Raw genomic sequence first — 5,738 nt, 5'->3', positions numbered from 1 at the left:
TTACAAAAGTGACCAAGTTTTGAAGTGTCCTTTTCATACCCTAGCTTACAAGTTAGAGTGTCAAGAAAAGGCAGGTCTGGCTGATGTATTGATACATCCTGAAATAGGTAAAGTCACAACAAACCCTGTTGAAGCTTCGCACAATGTGCTTGTTAGGTATAGGTCCAAAAATTGGAACCTTGCACGTCTTCACTACCACGTTTCTACCAACATAGGTCTCATTCAAGGTTGCATGACCTATCTTTTCACAAAACGTGGTCCTCAGTACCACTGGATTCTTGACATCCTTGAGCGGATGTGCCTTCCTGTTGTTCAGAATCTTCCATCTATCTTGGAGAAGCTGAATGCAAATAGATTTTTTGATATAAAAAGCAAGAAGACCAATGTTGCTAAAGCAAGGAGGAAGCTATATAAGAGAAAGCGTAAAGTCTTTGAACATCAACGCAGGCAATTGTTTGTAAAAGAGAGTGCAATGAATCACGATTATGGAAGGGATGCATCTACTGAAGAAGTAATTGCAGATGCCTCGACTGACAAATGCAAATGTGGCTCAACAGACCACAGAAGGACGTCCCACAAGAGTTGTCCACTGAGGAGAACCTGTGATACTGCTACTGGAATTGATACCTCCTGTGACATCAATGCATCCAAAAGTGATGACAATGTATCTGAATTTGACGATGATTGTTATGACTTTGAATGTTCCCTAAGTGATGAAACGATTGTTGAATCCTGTGCATGTCCCAATTTTCCATGTCACAAATGGGATTGCCCTGATAATGTAAGAAATAGGAAAAGGGCTATGGACAGCTCACTCACTCCTGGTGCCTTGTGGACACCGCCACTTAAGAAAATGGGTCTGAATTCACCGAAAGTCCCTTCTCCATTAGTTTTATCAAAAATTAAAGACCAAAGTACCCCTGCTCTTGGAAGTGTTATTGTCCCATGCAATGCATCAACTGCTGAAAAAGGAGGCTCTGCTACTGTATCCACTCCATCTTTTATCCTTGGTAAAACGTTGGAGATGTCTGTATAAAAATGCTGTTCGCCATCCAATACTCTTGTTCTACCACAAATTCCACGGCAAAGTACTCCTGTGGTGCACATTTCACACACTGTATCAACTGTTCATAAAGTAGGCTCTCACTCCACATGTACTCCAACTTCTGTGGACAACATGCCGGAGGTACATGTATCTTTAAGCAAGTGCCCTTCACCGTCAATGACCCCAGGCCCATCAAAATTGAATAAGCAAAGTTCCCATTTAGCAGTGGCTAAAACAGTGGGTTCTCCTTCTGTACATACTCCAATTTTGTTGCAGAATAAAAAGTGGGATTCCTCAGTACCGCTGACCTCTGTTCCATCCAAAAGTACTCCAACATCTATCCACAAGATGCGGGAGGTACAGATATCTTTAAGTAAGTGCCCTTCACCATCAATGACACCAAGTCCATCGAAATTAAAAGAGCAAAGTTTCCATTTAGCAGTGGCTGAAGAAGTAGGTTCTCCTTCTGTATGCACTCCAAGTTTGTTTGAAAATAAGAAGTTGGAGCTCTCTGTACCAAGGTGCTTGCTGACCCCTTTTACATTCAAAATGAAAGACCACAGAACGACTGGTGTTGATAGTGTAACTGTTCCTCACAATGACTTTGTGGGTCGAAAAGTAGAGACAAAATCATTTCACAGTCTTGAATCAGACTGTTTAATTGATGAAGAAAAGACCAAGGGTGCTTTAAAGGTTTTGCATGAAATGTTACCACCTCCTTCTACAAATAGAGATTGGGTACAGAAAGCAGTTGCAATTATATCAAAGCTCTCTGGTATCGCAGTTGTTCAACGTGTTGATGCTGTCAAACAGGTTCCTTGCAGAGAAATAGCTCCTCATATTCGGGATAAGATTGTCGGTGATGGGGCATGTTTCTATAGGACAATTTCAAAAGCCATTACTGGTACTGAAGATAATCATTTTGCAGTCCGTATGTCCTTAATTAACTTCATGCTTGACCCTGCCAATGTTCTTGCCTTTGGTAGACTCGTTCGTTCAGGAATTTATTACGATATTGATGCATTAAAAGCAGTGAGGAGTCACATAAACAGACATAAACTCTATTTAGAAACCTCATGGTCATCTGAATATGAGGTATTTGCAGCTGCCACAATGTTTCAAGTTAAGATTATGGTATTTTCAGAATATTCCAATTACCGTGATTGGCATACTTATGTGCCTCGGTTCACTAACGAAACTTGTATGACACCCATGAAAGTCATGTTGTATCTGTACCACATTAATTGTAATCACTATGATTTAGTAATACCTGTACTTGATTAAAAGCAGTGTAATGACATTTTAGCCTTGCTATTTTAGAGTGAAATTGTTTAGTTTAGTTTTCTTTAGCTTAATACAAAATGGTAAGATCTTTGTCTTTGATGTTATAAAGAATTTTATACCATGTCTTCTATTTTCGTTAATATAGTGCAATTACTACTTAAGATATTTTAGTTTCATTATTTGTGGTTAAAGTACAACTGCATTTTGTTTGTTTGTAATTACTCATTGTATGCTTATCATATTTTGCCACTTGAGTATGAGAATACTCCCTCTCACTCTCTGTTGTAGACAAACTGTCCACATTTGTGACATTTGCCTAAACCTTTGCAGCACATTATGCTAATGGCAGTTTGTGAGAAATGTTTTAATTAAAACACACAATACTAACTATACAAACTGGTCATGTACCACATGACATGTAATGACATTATGACAGTTGAATACAGGGTGACTTTAACTATTTGGTGCTGTACCACATATTGGGTGGCAGCTTATTAAAGTTCTAAGAGTGATGAAAGTCACTAGATCTTTATGCTCAATTGCTGTGACACGCTTTGGGTGGCAGCTGTTGATATATTTCACAGAGTGGTTCAAAAACTCTGAATGTAGCTACATGCCGTACCACGCTTTGGGTAGCGGTTGTTGTTGCATTATACAGAGTGTTACATTGTAGTAGTGAAATCATGTAAGTAGTACCACATGTTGTGTGGCAGCTTTTGTGTCATATTGACAGTCACTAGTAGTGAAGCAACATGCCATGCCATGCTTCGTGATGGTGGCTGTTGTGTTGTACAGGGAATATAGTGAAATAAACTGCATGCTAAACCACACATAAAAACTAGCATGCCAAGTGTTTTGAACTGTATGTGGCAAATGAGAGAGAGAGTTACTGCTATAATGTGCTGCTTAGGTAAAATTGCAGAGTTGTGAGTTTTTTGACCTGGAGTGTGAGACTACCTCCTCGTGGTCCAGGTTGGGATTTATTGTATGATATGCAGTGTATTGTACAATAAATGCAAATTGTCTCACTTTTAAAGTCCAAAAATATGTTGAATAGATAGTCTTCATTTTTCATTTAGGGAGTGTTGTGAAGAATAGTAATTGGTGCTGTATGCAACAAAGTATTTGATTTATCATTGGTAGTATTGTACTTCTGCCTAACAAAAAAAACCTGCTTGTTTTTGTCTTCTGTTGGTTGCATTTGTAATGTGCATCTATATTCTGTAGTGTTATATTTTAGTGTTGTTTGACTTGTAGCACATCTTTTGGGAAGTCTTATTTTTTAAATGTTTTACCTAATGGCACCTTCTGCTATAAAAGTTTCTTCCTTATACTCTGGGGTACATCCACATGCTGTTGCACTTGAGTATGTGAGAAAAAATTGCAAGTTGTAAAATTCGTTTAACTGGTTTTGGGACATTGTAACAGTGCTTTTGTCTGAAGACTATAATGTACATGCATAGATTAACTGTTTTGCATTTTATTGATATACATAACTAGGTGTGACACTTACATTACATTTTCTTTCTGCTATAGTTTGAAGAATTGGTTAATAGGACTAAAAGCAAATCATTGTACACTTTTTCTAGCTACAAAAACTGTTGCAGAACAAGTTATGTGTGTACTACTATGAAGCTGTAGTTTACAGCAATGGAGCATATATACCGGTTAAGGAAAGGGAAAACACTCACCATCTCAGTCTATTTGTGCTTTATAAAGTAAGAGTCTCCTTTTTTATTGCAAAGCAAACTTTCTCTCCTCAGTTAACTTTTCCATTATGAGAAATGGAGGCCTTGTCACTATTTTCATGTATGTTTACTAGAGGGACAGAGCAGTTTTCTGAAAAGTTTGTAAATGTGTGCCTATAATTACACTCACAGTTTACATGTATTATCATGCCATCCTTCTTGTTGTTATATTCTTCAGGTGGTATCGTTTGCCGGATACATTTGGTAGCTCATACTATAAGGATACTTTGTCCTAGTGGGTGTGGAAGTGAAATTAGTTTTGAGGGTTCTATATGCTTTATTTATTGTAACAACTCAAGATCTTTGAATATACTCAACCTAGACATAGTAAGGAAGTAAGCAATGCAATCAATAATTTTCTTTGTTATAGATTTTTACTTGCAAAATTATCGTTGTTGTTCATTGATGATTAAAATCTATTACTGGAAGTATTTGTAAACTTTAGACTTTGTGATAACTTCTTATACATGAAAGTGATGAATATGAGAAAGGCATGCACAATACATTTTTTTGAACTTTTTGGGTGAATTTCTTTACAATTATGAGAGGAACTTTAAGTTGCATAATGAATTATGTATGTACCTATCATTCAATGTATTTGTCCCTTGCTCTTGCAGTTAGCCAAATTAATTACATGAAAAGTAAAGCAAGTAATTCTATTTTAATGTAGAATACCTCTCAAAATATACAGATTTGGTGAGTCTTGCAAGACACTATATAATTGTTTATTGTTTTGCATGTTGTATAGTTTTGATTCTTTCAATGCTCTTTTTAAGTTTAAGTTATAGACATTTATTAGATGCATGTATGCTTCCTATTATGCCAAGCTTGTAAAGTACCTGTCCTGTAAAATTTTTTTTGCACACACACTTGTCTATGAGTTTTGTCTTTAATGTTAGGATAAATGATAGTTAGAAAAATAATAAACTACTATTTCTGTTGTTTTATGTAGTCTTATTCACTCAATATCTAGAAATTTGCTTACTAAAGTGAATAGTTGCATCAAATTAAATAATGATAATAATATTCTATACTTGTACATTATTCGTCCATATTGTCTATTTTTTATGACTGCTCTGCTCTCTTTTTTTGTTTTTTCAAATCTTTTTTGCTCTTTTATCTGGATATGTCTGATAATAGTGCATGATTCCCTTAAAATGTGAAAAATCTTAATTTGAAAACAGTGTTCTTACCTTAAGCTGGAGATTTGTAAGAATGAAATGGGATATATTGATGATGTCATTTTAAGTCAATTTTAAGTCATTTTAAGTACTGTTAGGACAATGAAGTTATATCAAAGTCATATTGTTACATGTACATATGTGTAGGCATGTCTTGGTTAGTTATACCATAGTCATTATGTTACATGTAGGCATGTCTTTTGCTCTTAGCATGCTGGTTAGCTGCTTTAGTTGTAGTTATTTTTTGTTAAAAATCTAATGTATACTTATGTGCCTTCCTGGTCCACTCTGTTGGTCTAATTTGTAGTGTACAGGCATTGAGAACTTGTTTACAATAATAATGAATTAACAACAATAAATATTGTTGAAAATTAAAATTATAAACACTTTATTATTACAACCTCATGGAAAAATACAGTAGCTTAAAAACAAAAGTTTGTAGAGCTAGTCAACTTTGTAGAAGTTGTACTCACAACCAAG

At 35.6% G+C, this 5,738-nt stretch overlaps 1 long non-coding RNA gene across 2 annotated transcripts in view; it reads left to right on the top strand.

Annotated features, from left to right (window-relative positions):
* LOC109588176 (uncharacterized) overlaps positions 1 to 4,387 on the top strand; it is an 11,967-nt gene extending 7,580 nt beyond the window's left edge. The window contains exons 2-4 of one of the 2 annotated variants that reach the window (XR_002188005.1): positions 3,866 to 4,047; positions 4,093 to 4,175; positions 4,256 to 4,387. This is a non-coding gene — a long non-coding RNA (uncharacterized LOC109588176). Of the gene's footprint in view, positions 1 to 3,652; positions 4,048 to 4,092; positions 4,176 to 4,255 lie in introns of those variants that run through there. The other variant, XR_002188004.1, reaches the window with a different exon arrangement.
* The last annotated feature ends 1,351 nt before the right edge of the window (positions 4,388 to 5,738 follow it).

Source organism: Amphimedon queenslandica, unplaced genomic scaffold (genome assembly GCF_000090795.2).
Source record: "Amphimedon queenslandica unplaced genomic scaffold, v1.1 AMPQUscaffold_12250, whole genome shotgun sequence".
Lineage (NCBI taxonomy): Eukaryota > Metazoa > Porifera > Demospongiae > Haplosclerida > Niphatidae > Amphimedon > Amphimedon queenslandica.
This window is presented reverse-complemented; position numbering and strand designations above follow the sequence as displayed.